The sequence below is a fragment of the Leptonychotes weddellii genome, chromosome 12 (assembly GCF_054177405.1).
Source record: "Leptonychotes weddellii isolate Sample4059 chromosome 12, ASM5417740v2, whole genome shotgun sequence".
Classification (NCBI taxonomy): domain Eukaryota; kingdom Metazoa; phylum Chordata; class Mammalia; order Carnivora; family Phocidae; genus Leptonychotes; species Leptonychotes weddellii.
Genome location: NC_138380.1, coordinates 20,045,165 through 20,061,359, shown reverse-complemented (window position 1 = coordinate 20,061,359; position 16,195 = coordinate 20,045,165). Strand labels below are relative to the sequence as shown.

At 40.2% G+C, this 16,195-nt stretch overlaps 1 protein-coding gene across 6 annotated transcripts in view; it reads right to left on the bottom strand.

Annotated features, from left to right (window-relative positions):
- UBE2H (ubiquitin conjugating enzyme E2 H) overlaps positions 1–16,195 on the bottom strand; it is a 107,371-nt gene that overhangs the window by 78,738 nt on the left and 12,438 nt on the right. The window contains exons 2-3 of one of the 6 annotated variants that reach the window (XM_081800096.1): positions 10,844–10,990; positions 1,867–1,954 (exon numbers count right to left, since the gene is read on the bottom strand). The exons of 4 other annotated variants lie outside the window; for them this stretch is intronic. The gene's annotated coding sequence lies outside the window, so the exon portion shown is untranslated. The remainder of the gene's footprint in view (positions 1–1,866; positions 1,955–10,843; positions 10,991–16,195) is intronic. One more of the 6 variants, XM_081800097.1, reaches the window with a different exon arrangement.

Here is a 16,195-nt window from a genome sequence, read left to right as displayed (position 1 = left end):
CAGCAGGGAGTCTGCTTGAAATTCTCTCCCCCTCTCCCCACCCCACCCCCAGGCATGCCTGCCTGAGCAGGTGCACATGAGCTAATAAATAAAATCTTTAAATAAAATGGGCAGCTATTAACAGTTAAACTCTAAAAGCTTAGTTTATAAATTACCGGAGTGCACATATACTATATAAATTACCAGAATGTGTGAAAAATATTTTCCCTACTAGGATAACTTGAGTTTTAAAGGAATCTTTTCAGCGTAACTTTGCCTAATACTGTTCAGAGTAAGAGTTTAGAGTAAAAGTATATGCTTTACTTACACTGAAAATGGATAAATTAATCTCATCACTTGAATATTTCCTCTATGGAAAAATTACATGATACCAGTGGAATTACTGTTAATATCCTCTACTGTGATAATGGTACTGTGCTTACACAGGAAAAGCCCTGACTCTGTAGATGTATGTTGAAGTATTTACGCAGAAATATTATGATATTTGCAACTTACTTGGAAAAGGCTCAACTAAAAATATATATGATAAAGCAAATACAGCAAAATATTTATTGAGTCTACATGGTGGGAAGATAAGTAAGTATTCCTTTATTTTATTCTTTCCACTTTTATGTATCTGAGATTTTTCATGAACTATGAAGAAAATTTTCCAGTCAGTATCTGTTGAACAAAAAACTTAATGCCAACATTATGCAATTCTATCTAAATTACCCTCATCAACCAATTTCCAGAAAATGAACTTTTCTCTGCTTTTGTAGTTTTATTCATAAAAATGTGGTAGCTGGAAAGAAAAAGATCTATAAGACATCCAAGTTAAAGGCCTACCACTACATTTTAACCAGTAAATATTACTGCCAACCTAAAATCGGTTCTGCATTATTAATCATAATTTAAAGTAGCTTGGACAAGCTTAGACTCTTTTTATGTGATTAGAAGTTATGTAGTAATTTAGAAAAATCATAAAACTGATACCAATTTCCTGAATCATAGCATTTCTAACTAATAAACCAAACTTCAGTAAAAGGATCTATAACTGGGGCACCTGGGTGGCTCAGTCGGTTAAGCATGTGCCTTTGGTGCAGGTCATGATCCTGGGATCCTGGGGTCCTAGGATCCAGCCTTCCGTTGGGCTCCCTGCTCAGCGGGAAGTCTGCTTCTCCGTCTGCCCCTCCTCCCCATGTTCTCTCTGACTCGTGCTCTCAAAATCTTTAAAATTAAATAAATATAAATATAAATACATACATACATACATACATATGGAGGTCCTGGGATCGCATCCCACATCAGGCTCTCTGCTCAGTGGGGAGCATGCTTCTCCCTCTCCCTCTGCCCCTCCCTGCTGTCCTGTTCTCTCTTGCTCGCTCTGCTCAAATAAATAAATTTTTAAAACTCTTAAAAATTAATTAATTAAATAAAACACGGAAGCAATCTGAAATCTGTTGTTCATAACACCAGAGATAAGGGAACAAAGATGAAAGAGAAATATACTAGCTTGAAATTACATTGTTTCAGAGAATTCCTTTTTCTTTTTTTAAGGATTTATTTATATTTTGAGAGAGAGGGAGAGCAGGGAGAGGGGGAGAGGGAGAAGGAAAGCAGCAGACTCCCCACTGAGTGGGGAGCCCCATGCAGGGCTCCATCTCAGGACCCCGAGACCATGACCTGAGTTGAAATCAAATGTCGGATGCTCAACCGACTGAGCCACCTGGGGGCCCGTTTCAGAGAATTCTAGCACGGGCCTTGTCCCACTTACTAAACCATACTGCCTCTCATGACATACTCTACAAGAAAAACAAAACTGAAATATGACATGGGTGAACCTTAAGTCCCTCTCTCCTAAAACATACAAGGAACAGATACACTCACCCCACCGGACAAAATCAGAAGGCATTCTTAACTTGGCAGCTCCCCATTACCAGACAAGGACTGTAACATCTTGCTTTAATTCCACCATCTGTAATAATGGTAACAACCGATTTATTCATAGTTAGCCAAAGTTTGACTTAAACATGGTAAACAAAGCATCTGAATTCTCAGGTAAGCAGGTGATCACGTGACACTGAATCGTGTTTTGGGGCACCTGGGTGGCTCAGTCATTAGGCATCTGCCTTCGGCTCGGGTTGTGATCCCAGGGTCCTGGGATTGAGCCCCGCCATTGGGCTCCCTGCTCTGCGGGAGGCCTGCTTCTCCCTCTCCCACTCCCCCTGCTTGTGTTCCCTCTCTGTCTCTGTCAAATAAATAAAATCTTTTAAAACATAACAAAACAAAACACTGAATAGTGTTTTAATAACTGTACTTTCATAATACTTCAACTAATTCCAGGGATCCATTTCTTTATTTTTTTTAAATTACACTTCTTTCTTTCTTCTTTCTTTCTTTCTTTAAAGATTTTATTTACAGGTGCCTGGGTGGCTCAGTTGGTTAAGTGACTGCTTTCGGCTCAGGTCATTATCCTGCAGTCCTGGGATCAAGTCCCTCATTGGGCTCCCTCCTCAGCAGGGAGTCTGCTTCTCCCTCTGACCCTCCCCCCTCTCATGCTCTCTCTCTCATTCTCTCTCTCTAATAAATAAAATCTTAAAAAAAAAAAAAAGATTTTATTTATTTGTCAGAGAGAGAGAGCACAAGCAGGAGGAGTGGCAGGCAGAGGGAGAAGCAGGCTTCCCGCTGAGCAGGGAACCCGATGCAGGACTCGATCCCAGGACACTGGCATCATGACCTGAGCTGAAGGCAGCTGCCCAACCAACTGAGCCACCCAGCCATCCCTTCATTTTTTAAAAAAGATTTATTTATTTAAGAGACAGAGACAAAGAGAGCAGAGGGAGGGGCAGAGAGAAGGGCCGAGCGTGGAGCCTGACATCATGACCTGAACCAAAACCAAGAATCTGACACCTAGCCTACTGAACCACCCAGATTCCCTCCAGGGATCCATTTCTAGAAATGAAAGTGCAACAACTATTACTGGCCTAAGACAGAGACTTTTCCTACTCAAACTTAACATTAACACAGGTTTCTAAACATGAAGCAAAATTTTATCTCAGGAAATCAGAAATAAAGATGTCCAGGGCTTCTAAAAGCCTTAGGAAAAATTCAAACCAAGAAAGTCATAAGTTTCAGAACTTATTTTTACAATACATATCTGCAAAGATAGTAAGATTCAAAGTAAAATTTAAAATTTATCATAAAGCCTCAAAATGGATTAAAGACCTAAATTTGAGAGAGGAATCCGTCAAAATCCTAGAGGAGAACACAGACAGCAACTTCTTCCTAGAAACATCGCCAAAGGCAAGGGAAACAAAGGCAAAAATGAACTATTGGGACTTCATCAAGATAAAAAGCTTTTGCACAGCAAAGGAAACAGTCAACAAAACCATAAGACAACCCACAGAATAGGAGAAGGTATCTGCAAATGACATATCAGATAAAGGGCTAGTATCCAAAATCTATAAAGAACTTCTTAAACTCACCCCCCCAAAGAACAAATAATCCAATCAAGAAATGGGCAGAATACATGAACAGACATCTTTCCAAAGAAGACATCCAAATGGCCAACAGACACATGAAAAAGTGCTCAACATCACTCGGCAACAGGGAAATCCAAATCAAAACCTCAATGAGATACCACCTCACACCAGTCAGAATGGCTAAAATTAACAAGTCAGGAAACAACAGATGTTGGCAAGGATGCAGAGAAAGGGGAACCCTCCTACACTGTTGGTGGGAATACAAGCTGGTGCAGCCACTCTGGAGAACAGTACGAAGGAAAATAGAGCTACCCTAGGACCCAGCAATTGCACTACTGGGTATTTACCGCAAAGATATAAATGTAGTGATCCGAAGGGGTAAGTGTACCCCAATGTTTATAGCAGCAACGTCCACAATAGCCAAACTATGAAAAGAGCCAAGATGTCCATCAACAGATGAATTGATAAAGATGTGGTGTATATATACAATGGAATATTACGCAGCCATCAAACAAAACAAAACAAAACAAAAACAAAATCTTGCCATTTGCAACAACATGGATGGAACTAGAGGGTATTATGCTAAGCGAAATAATCAGAGAAAGACAAGTATCATATAATCTCACTGATATGAGGAATTCTTTTTTTTTTTTTAAAGATTTTTTTAAATTTATTTATTAGAGAGAGAGAGAGAGAGAGAGAGAGAGCGCAAGAGGGGGTAGGGTTAGAGGGAGAAGCAGACTCCCCGCTGAGCAGGGAGCCCGATCTGGGACTCGATCCCGGGACTCCGGGGATCATGACCTGAGCCGAAGGCAGTCGCTTAACCAACTGAGCCACCCAGGCGCCCAATATGAGGAATTCTTAATCTCAGGAAACAAACTGAGGGTTGCTAGAGTGGTGGGGGGGTGGGAGGGATGGGGTGGCTGGGTGATTGGGGAGGGTATGTGCTATGGTGAGCGCTGTGAATTGTGTTTAAGACTGATGAATCACAGACCTGTACCTCTGAAACAAAAATAATACATTATATATGTTAAAAAGAAAAAACAAAACAAAAAGTAGGAAGGGAAAAATGAAGGGGGGAATCGGAGGGGGAGATGAACCATGAAGAGACTATAGACTCTGAGAAACAAACTGAGGGTTTAAGAGGGGAGGGGGATGGGGGGATGGGTTAGCCCGGTGATGGGTATTAAGGAGGGCACATATTGAATGGAGCACTGGGTGTTAGATGCAAACAATGAATCATGGAATACTACATCGAAAACTAATGATGTAATGTATGGTGACTAACATAATAAAATTAAAAAAAATTTGTCATAAAGCTATTTTCAATTCTCTATTCCCTAGAAGGCAATGCCAGGTATACACATGGCTTTGAAGATCTTTCACATTTTACGTACATATACATACACAGTTAAGAGTTATATGCAAACTGTCTGCAGATAAAAATCATAGTATTCAAGTTGCAAAGACTTAGGATCATTTAAGCCACCTCCTTATTCGATATGTAAGGAAAGGGATAACCAAGAAGGAAGTGAAAAGGCACAAGGTCTCGCAGCACTGAGCGGCAGAGTTAAGGGCAAGAACACTGGATGGTCTGCCAGGCAGTCTTCTTTCATACTGACATGCTGCCCCTCTTTCTCCCAACCTCCCAAATTAGGTCGTGAGTTAAAAGTTTGAAGATAAACTAGAAGTGAAAAGAGACAAGGTAATCGTTTGTCTTCTCCCTTAATGCCCCAGAGTAAATAATTTTATCAGGTAAACCCAGTCCTCCAGCAAAGCAGAATTTAGAAGACATGGGATAAAGGCAAGAAATAAAATTTATAGGGGCGCCTGGGTGGCTCAGTCTAAGTGTCTGCCTTCAGCTCAGGTCATGATCCCAGGGTCCTAGGATCGAGCCCTGCATTGGGCTCCCTGCTTGGCGGGAAGCCTGCTTCTCCCTCTCCCACTCCCCCTGCTTGTGTTCCCTCTCTCGCTGTGTCTCTCTTTGTCAAAAAAAGAAAATCATTAAAAATAAATAAATAAAATTTATAAACCAAAATTCAAGGCGTGGGAAGCCAAGCCTGAATGATAATACCCCCAAATATGTAAATGAAAGAAAAATTCATTGTGGCAAACACTGCTGCTTACCCAACCCAGTATCTATTCTTCCCTTTCCATTTTTTTAGTAATTTCTACACCAACGTGGGGCTCAAACTCATGACCCTGAGATGAAGAGTCACATGCTCTTCCAACTGAGTCAGTCAGGCACCCCTCCCCTTACTAATAAAACTAATTTTATTAAGGGCAGTCAAAAAAGTAACGTTTCCCAGCCTCTCTTGCAGTTAGGGTTGGTCAGCTGACACTTCTGGCCCAGAATATAAGTGCCATTTGTAGGGAGGGACACTCAAAAAAGCTCCTTAAAAGTTGGGGGTGGGGGGAGGCAGTCTTAGCTAGTTACTTTAAGTTTGTCTTAATCACCCCTTTCTTCCTCCTCCTGCATATAACATTAATGTGATGGTAGGAGCAACCCTTTTAGGACAGTAAAGGTGGCTGGGTAGAAGAAAACAGAAGGAATCTGGGTCCTTGACAACCTCAATCTTGCCTTTATCTGCTTACCTACTAACTTCACATACCAGCTACATTATTTCACATCTTAGTACTAACAGCCAACTACAATTCCTCAGTTATTCACTAAGCAACTATGTACTAAGTGCAGTCACATTATTTCATATCATCCTTCCAACAATCCTATAATGTGGTATTTTCTTCATTTTTTGGTTGAAGAAACCAAATGCAGCTGCAAATCCAAAGCCTACAGTCATTCCACTATATCTTATTTTTCTAATGCAGTATACACCTGAAAAGGTATACACATTTCAAAATGTTACCTTAATCATTCTCATATAATGTGCCACAAACCCATGCATTCTCTTCTATTAACACCAGTAGAACCCTGCCAACCCGTATCAGATTTCAATTTCTATGGGTAAATTATTTACCAAGAATCCTCTTTTAGTTGACAGATGAGAAGTCATACCTCCAGCAAAGTATCAGGTGTGGTTCTACTGGTTCCAGTGTCTATTAGATCATAAAAAGCAAAAAGCTCAGCCTATTCCTTTTACAGCAACCCACATATCTTGGTCACACGTGAAGTGCTCTAGCACATACATACTTACAGTGACTAGTTTACAACCTCTGATCTAATCGAGTTAAGCCACCAACCACCTCACATCCCCACATGTGCCCTGTTGCTTATTTACCTCCTATCTCTAGGACAGTCAATCTTCCTCCAGGAAGCCTTCTCTCATAGACTTGACTCAGTAATTTTTCCAAGGTCCTACCCTCTTTCTAACTTTATTAAGGATGCTTATGTTATTTACTTGTACAGTATCTTTGTAGCTCCATGTTATGGTCCTTTTTGTTTTTATAGAGAATGAAACAGAGGCATAAGGTTATTAATAGAATCCAATAACTCATCTTTTAATAGACCTTTTCAAGAGAACAGAAATTGCTCTAAAGATACACAAATGAGCATCTGTATCTCCCAGGTCCTCTGAAGACGACACAGAACAAATATTAACAGTACTCAGGTTCAGAATAACAGAAGCCAAAAGTAAACTTACAACTTCTTCAAGCTCCAGTGCAGTATTAGTAAATATTGAATTTTTTTAATTAAAAGAAATTTTTAGGGGTACCTGAGTGGCTCAGGTCATTATCTCAGAGTCATGGGATGGAGCTCTGCATTGGGCTCCATGCTTAATCGGGGAGTCTGAGGATTCTCTTCCTCTCCCTCTGCCCCTCACCCAGCTCATGCGCACACTCTGTCGAACAGACATCTTTTTTTCAAAAAGGTTTTATTTATTTATTTGACAGGGCAGACACAGCAAGAGAAGGAACACAAGCAGGGGGAGTGGGAGAGGGAGAAGCAGGCTTCCCGCGGAGCAGGGAGCCCGATGCGGGGCTCAATCCCAGAATCCTGGGATCATGACCTGAGCCGAAGGCAGATGCTTAATGACTGAGCCACGCAGGTGCCCCTGAAAATAAATCTTTAAAAGAGAATTTTTTAAGTCTTTCAATTCTGCTACTCTTCATTTTTTTTAAAGATTGTGTTTCTTTGAGAGAGAGAGAAAGCACGTACACGAGCCGGGGGGAGGGGAGGGAGAAGCAGACTCCCCACTGAGCAGGAAGCCGAACAAGGGACTCGATCCCAGAATCCTGAGATCATGACCTGAGCCAAAGGCAGATGTTTAACCAACTGAGCCACCCAGGCACCCCACTATTCTTCATTTTGTAAGAGCTACACAGTAAAATCTCCCATGGCCTGCTTTACAACAGAAATGGGAATAACTCAATACTCACCATTATGTTCCCAGCAACAACGATGATTAAATAGAAAAATAAAAGTTTTGCACATAAAAAAATTTTACATCACATTTTACTATTTATTTTTTTTTTTTAAAGATTTTATTTATTTATTTGAGAGAGAGAATGAGAGACAGCACGAGAGGGAAGAGGGTCAGAGGGAGAACCAGACCCCCCGCTGAGCAGGGAGCCCGATGTGGGACTCGATCCCGGGACTCCAGGATCATGACCTGAGCCGAAGGCAGTCGCTTAACCAACTGAGCCACCCAGGTGCCCTATTTTACATTTTATTTTAAAAGCCTGAATTCTGGCAGTAGAATCTAGTCTTCTCCCTTGGAATGAAGATACATGCTTTATAAATGGAATATTCCTTTTTTTTTAAAGATTTTATTTATTTATTTGACACAGAGAGAGTGAGAGAGAGAGAGCATAAGCAGGGGGAGTGGCAGGCAGAGGGAGAGGCAGGCTCTGTGCTGAGCAAGGAGCCCGATGTGGGGCTCGATCCCAGGACCCCGGGATCATGACCTGAGCCGGAGGCAGACGCTTAACGACTGAGCCACCCAGGCGCCCCTATGAATGGAATATTCTAACAATGGACCCACTGTCAACTGCCCAGTCAACTCAGGGTCTGATAAAATAAAATTTAATGTAACATATCCTATAGCCCAAGAAGTAAACTGCTATTCAATGTTTCCTCCTCAGCTTCAAACAAAAACATGGGAAAAAAAAAAATGCCACCTTATTTCATCGTATCTACATTATTTTATGACATCAAGAAACAAAGAAGCAGGGCACCTGGGTGGCTCAGTTGGTTGAGTGACTGCCTTCGGCTCAGGTCATGATCCCGGAGTCCCGGGATCGAGTCCCGCATCGGGCTCCCTGCTCAGCGGGGAGTCTGCTTCTCCCTCTGCCCCTCCCCCCTCTCATGCTCTCTCTATCTCATTCTCTCTCTCAAATAAATAAATAAAATCTTAAAAAAAAAAAAAAAAAGAAACAAAGAAGCTGACAAACTGATTCACCACCAACTGTAAGACATCTCAATTTCAAAGATGTTGAGATATGGAAAAAAAGGTGTTAGAATCTATAAAACACAGTATAAACTCTAACGCTCTTTACTGACATGAAAACACTTCCCATCTTCACATTACACCAATTTCCCTTCACGGCTAAATGTGTATTTACCTTGTTTATTGTATAATTCAATTCAACCTGGTTTGAATATTTTATTAAAGAATCTACTCTTGGGTGCCTGGGTGGCTCAGTCAGTTAAGCGTCTGCCTTCAGCTCAGGTCATGATACCAGGGTCTTAGGACTGAGTCCCACATTGGGCTCCCTGCTCAGCGGGGAGTCCGCTTCTCTCTCTACCCTTCCCCCTGCTCATGCTCTCTATCTCACTCTCTAATAAATAAATAAAAAATCTTAAAAAAAAAACTACTCTTGGGGCACCTGGGTGGCTCAGTCACTTAAGCATCCAAATCTTGATTTCAGCTCAGGTCATGATCCACGCTCAACAAGGAGTCTGCTTGAGATTCTCTCTCCCCCTCTCCCTCTGCCCCTTCCCCCGCTCATTTTTTTAAAAAATCTTTAAATCTTAAAAAAAAAAAAAAAAAAAAAAGTATCACTCCTAACCATAGAGCACTGAGGGTTGATGGAGGGAGGGGGTGGGGGATGGGCTAGATGGGGGGTGAGTATTAAGGAGGGCACTTATTACAATGAGCACTGGGTGTTATATGTAAGTGATGAATCACTGAATTCTACTCCTGAAACCAGTATTACACTATATGTCAACTAACTAGAATTTAAATAAAAATTTGGGGAAAAAAAAAAACTACTATATTGCCAACACTATGCATTAGGTACAAATAAAGTATGTCCTAGCCTTTGTACAACATGACAACTTCTCTTCCAACATACAATTGTTTCAAGTACATACTTTCAAGTACAAATGGCATTCCCTAGAAAAACAGCTAGTTCAGTTGGCAATTCAAAATCAGCTAAGTTGTTTCTTCTAGAAAACATCACCATACTTTCGACATGCAGGAAAGGTTTTCCCATTTCATCACACAGAATATTAGAAGACACATAAGGGCGCCTGGTGGCTCAGTTGGTTGGGCGACTGCCTTCGGCTCGGGTCATGATCCCAGGGTCCTGGGATCGAGTCCCGCATTGGGCTCCCAGCTCAGTGGGGAGCCTACTTCTCCCTCTGACCCTCTCCCTTCTCATTCTGTTTATCTCAAATAAATAAATAAATAAAATCTTTAAAAAATAAATAAAAGACACATAATTGAAGGCCAAAATTTACTAATTATCTTTATTCCTCATCAAGGACATGTTCAAATGAAACTGCCCTTTTTTAACTGTAGGTATGTGCTGGTGAAGAGTATGTTGAATATGACCACAGTTCTGGCGTGGTAAGGCATCAACAGTTTTATCCACCATTGGATCTACACCATCAGAGCAAATGCCAATACAGCAAAAAAGGCAAAAAAAAAAAAAAAAAAAGGAGGAGGAGAAGAAATAACGTAGCTATGAAACAAGTTTTGACCTTACAGTCCCCCTGAAAGTGTCTCCAGGATCCCAAGGAGTCTGCAGGCAACACTTTGGAATCTGTTTTGAGAACTCCAGTGATTAAAGAACTTACCAATAATATGAGTAAAAATCTTTTCCTAACAGCCCATGCACAAAGAAAAAAGTTGTATTTATGTGTATGTACATTAAATGTATCACTGAACCTCAAGTTCTGCACCTATGAGATTTTAAACATCTTGCTATTTTCCCCATTATTTTGAATAACTAAAAACAGGCCACATATAATTTTTATAAAAGGGCAACTTGAGATACTTCACAAAGTACCGAGATATTAATAAGCTATATGATTTGATGAGTTTAAGGTATTCTATTTTACAAAGTAACAGAAGTTCCAACTGTTTCTTTCCCCAATCCACAATCCTAGGAGCTTTTTTGATCTTAAATAAAACCAGCAAAGAATCTTAAAAGGGAACTCATCTGAAAATGACTATTAATAAACTAAAGTGGGGCACCTGGGTGGCAAAATCGGTTAAGCGTCTGCCTTTGGCTCAGGTCATGATCTCGGGGTCCTGGGATTGAGCCCCACATCAGGCTCCTTGCTCAGTGGGGAGTCTGCTTCTCTCTCTCCCTCTGCCTGCTGCTCCCCCTGCTTGTATGCTCTGTCAAATAAATAAAATATTAAAAAATAAAGTATTAGCATTTAGGACAATTTCAGAACACAAATAGCTCACATCACGCGTGGAAAAAAGAGTAGTGTACGTGAAATGGCAAATGGCATTTGTACAGAAGGAACTGAAGTCATCATTTGAGAAAGATTTGCCTCTCCCAGCATGATTTCTATATATAGGGTTCTAATTTTCCATACAGATGCCAAAGTTTAGTCTAAAACTGACCCAAGGACTTGGCAAAAACCTATAGGATAGTAGGATCAAAATTCACTTAACAGATGTTTTCTGAGCACCTACTTCTTACGCAAAGTTAAATGTGTGCCAAAGGGACAAAAGCATGACAAACTCTCATTGGCTTCAGACTCCTCTCTAGAAGGACTTCCTCTACAATCTCAGAACATTCAGCCAACCTGTGCAACCCAGGTTTTTAAGCCATAAAAAGTGGGCCATAACACCTCAAAGATGCCATAAGAATAAACTGAAATATACCAGAATGAGAAGCAGCACATTATAGACCAAGTATTAAGGGTCAAGAAAGGTAGAACTGAGGACAGAATAAGCCAGCAGTATAAAATGTAATTACTTGCTACTAAGAGATACTTTTTTTTTTTTTAAGTACAAAGGTAAATCTGGAAAAATGAGGAACCGTAAGAAAAATATTGGCTCTATTCACTAAAAACAGCTCACCAAGCTGAATGGACAAAGTAACTGTGGTACATCCAGGCAATGCAGTATTATTCGGCACTGAAAAGAAATGAGCTATCAAGCCATGAAATGTCATAATGGAAACTTAAGTCCATTATTACTAAATGAAAGAAGCCAATCTGAAAAGGCTACATCCTATATGATTCCAACTATAGGACATCCTGGAAAAGGCAAAATTAATAAAGGCATAAAAAGAGAACTTTGCCAGGGGTTGGGGGAGAGGGGAATGAATAGGTGGAGTACAGAGAATTTTTAGGGCAGTGAAAATACTATGTAGGATACCATAATGACGGACATATGTCATTATATATATGTCCGGACACACAGATCTACAACACTAAGAATGAACTCTAATGCAAAGTACAGCCTTTGGGTGATAATGATGTGTCAATGCAGATTCATCAGTTGTAACAAATGCACCACTCTGGTAAGGGATGCTGATAATGGGGGAGGCTGTGCATGAGTGGGGCCAGTAGGATATGGGAAATTCTCTGTACCTTCTCAATTTTGCTATAAGCCTAAATCTGCTCTTTAAAAATTAAGTCTTGGGGCACCTTGGTGGCTCAGTCGGTTAAGCGTCTGCCTTCAACTCAGGTCATGATCCCGGGGTCCTGGGATCAAGCCCCGCATCGGGCTCCCTGCTCGGCGGGAAGCCTGCTTCTTCCTCTCCCACTCCCCCTGCTTGTGTTCCCTCTCTTGCTCTGTCAGATAAATAAATAAAATCTTTAAAAAAAAAAAAAAAAAGTTGTTTCTTTTCTTTTGAAGGACTTAAAATGAGCAAAGGAAACAAACACAAAAGAACCAGTTCAACATCTGACAGAGTCATCAAGCCAGTAAGATGGCTCTAAGTGCCACACTCCTGACTCTCAGCATCTACATGACATCCAGGTGTTAGTATTATTTAAGGCCAAAGGTCTAAAAGTGCACCACTCGGGTTACTAAACCAATAAACAGCTGGTTATAAACACTTCTGACCTATATCACACAAAAGCCCAGGTGTCCCCATGAGTTGATACACAAATTCTGAACTATCTTCTACAACCTCAAAGAATGTATTACTATTTATTACTATGTTTATATCCAGCAAGATAAATTACCATTAATATTCAATTTCTACCTTTCTTCCTCACTATTTTCAAGGAAGCTCCTAGGAGAGATACTTTAGCTTAACATTTTAGCCTAGAAACCAAATGGATTTGGCCAAATTTTAATATCTACTATTTTTCCAAAGGTCGCTTACCTAATAGCCTCAACTATAAATATACTCTGTTCAAGAAAACAATGTATTGGGGCACCTGGGTGGCTCAGTCAGTTAAGCATCTTTGGCTCAGGTCATGATCACAGGCTCCTGGGATCGAGTCCCGCATCGGGCTCCCTGCTCAGCAGGGAGCCTGCTTCTCCCTCTGCCTGCCACTCCCCCTGCTTGTGCTCTCTCTCTCCCTCTGACAAATACATCTTTAAAAAAAATTAAAAATAAATAAAACCTTAGAAAGAAAACAATGTATTGTACATACTTTTATGACTTTCATCATCAGTTAGTGTTATTCCAAGGAAGAAAGGAGAAAATGGCAAAAACATCAGCCAAAATAAAAATACACCAAAAACTGTCAAAGTAAAATGAATTTTCTCATTTAAAGAAGTAAGCTTCAGGACGCCTGGGTGGCTCAGTCGTTAAGTATCTGACTTCAGCTCAGGTCATGATCCCAGGGTCCTAGGATCGAGCCCCGCATCGGGCTCCCTGCTGGGCGGGAAGCCTGCTTCTCCCTCTCCCACTCCCTCTGCTTGTGTTCCTGCTCTTGCTATCTCTCTGTCAAATAAATAAATAAAATCTTTAAAAAAAGAAAAAGGAAATTCTGAAGTAAAGAAAAAGTGAAGTTGTACACAACTCTTGTTCCCATAATAATTGAATTTCTGGGCGTGTCTGGGTGGCTCAGTCGGTTAAGCATCTGACTGGCTCAGGTCATGATCCCAGGGTCCTGGGTGCTTCTCCCCCTCCCTCTGCCTGCCGCTCCCCCTGCTTGTGCTTACTTGCACTGTCAAATAAATAAAAATCTTAAAAAAAAAAAAAAAATTTCTGGTTGAAACTGACAACTACAATTATGTCAAGATTTTCAGTGAAACTACAAACAGAACTGCTAAAAAGAAAAAGATATCCAAATGGTGGGGCGCCTGGGTGGCTCAGTCGTTAAGCGTCTGCCTTCGGCTCAGGTCTTGATCTCAGGGTCCTGGGATCAAGCCCCGCACAGGGCTCCCTGCTCAGTGGGGAGTCTGCTTCTCCCTCTCCCTCTCCCCCTGCTTGTGTTCCTTCTCTCATGTTGTCTCTGTCAAATAAAAAAATAAAATCTTAAAAAAAAAAAGATACCAAAATGGTGAAAAATGCATTCCTTTTAGAATAAAATGTTTCTATGGGCCAAAATAATGATCCTCTGCTCGAATTAGCAGTGGATAAGAATATATTCTTCTCTGAGTTAATTATGTAACTGGTTAATAACAAGAAGCCACACAGAATGTAATAGTATTTTATCGGTACCCCACCCTAAAACTCTAAGATTATAGAATTCCTTGACTTATGAAGCTTTTAACTAATACCTTTGCAGCTCATTCTAAGTTTATCTTCATTTTCACATGTTATTACAGATCTAAAACCAGCCAAATGTAGAAAGTTAAATTTGCCATTTGCAAATTGCTAAATAAACATATCCAACAAATCTGTGTGCTCCCAGACCACATCCTCATATATTTACATCCCATTTTGTTTCCATAAGGCAGTACCATCTATACTTCATTCAAGTGTAACTTCTGAACAAAAGCTAACAACTTAGATTAATGCACTAATACATTACAATTAAGAGTCAAAAGCAAGGAGCAGGAAGATGGCGGCATAGTAAGAAGACCACAAGTTCACCTCAGCCCTTGAACACAATTAGATAACTTATCAAATCATCCTAAATATCCCCAGAAATCAACCTGAAGACTGACGAACAAACTCTACAACTAAAGGGAGAGAAGAGGCCACAACAAAGAAGGAATTTAAATTAAAAAAATTTTTTAAAGTCAAAAACAGAAGCAACAACAAAACAGACACACACACAGAAAAGTCAAAAAACAGTAACTCCTTCCAGGAGTAGAACCGAATTCCCCCGGGCTTCTTGAGTGTCAGTTACACTTAGTGACTATCTTCCAAAGAATTGAATACTGAAGGAAAAATAGTAACGTTACAGGAAAAACCTGGCAAGCACCACTAAGGCCCAGTGGATCAAGGTTAACATCACCTGTGATGTCCTAAGGACACAGGTATGCCCCTCATACCGTCCATTTGTGATGAGAAGGGCACTTCACCTCTGTGGTATTCTTCCCAAAACCCCACAATGAGTTTGGCCAATTTTAATACCTTTACTATTATGAGGTCTAATCATGAGTAGTAAAAAAAAAAAAATCAGATAAACCAAAATTGAGGAATACTCCAAAAAACACCCTACCAGTACTTCAAAACTGTCAATGTTCTGTCAAACAAGAAAGAAGTGAGCAACTGTCACAGACTAGAGAATACTGAGACATGACCACTACCTGTAATGTGGTATCCTGGATTTAATCATGGAACCAAAAAGAACATTCACGGAAAAACTGGTAAAATATGAATAAAGCCTGAAGTTTAGTTTACGGTAACATACCAAACAACCACTGTTGGTTGTTCTTAGTTTTGACCAATGTGTCTCTGTAACGTAACAGAGGGGTAACCAGAACTGAATGAGGTACAGGAACTCTCTGTACGATCTTTGCAACTTTTCTGTAAATCCAAAATTAAAAGCTTATCTAAAAAAAGTAAAAAGTTATCAAACATTAAGGCAAAAACAGTAGAAAATGAGAAAGGCTGGTTACTTCCCAAGCCTTCATCTCAACTTTTATAAAAAATTAAGCATCCAGGGGCGCCTGGCTGGCTCAGATAGTAGAGCATGCGACTCGATCTCAGGGTCATGACTTCAGGCCCCACATTGAGTGTGAAGCTTACTTAAAAAAATAAAAAAATTTTAAAATAAATAAAATAAAATAAAAAAGCATCCAAAGTCTTTATACACACTTAGCTGTCTTAAGACTAGTAACTGAAATTACTGTTAACATGGAGCAAAAGTGATCCATTAAAGACACCCAGAGTTTCAATATCAATGAAAATGTTGGCAATTGGGGCGCCTGGCTGGCTCCGTCCATAGAGCATGAACTTCAGGGTCATGAATTTGAGCCCCATGTTGGATGTAGAGATTACTTAAAAAAAAAAAAAAGTTAGCAATTAAATTTTCTACAGAAGATATCCTCAAAATACCCAGAAAGTATTAAAAGACATATTATAAAATATGTAAAATATTAAGTACTGAACTGTTTTAAACTCTGATGGGATCCTATTCGGGCTCTGGACATACCTTTTACTCACCTGTATTCCCATTCCCTAAATTTACCTTTTAAAAACCAAAATATGATTTAGGTAATTAAATACAA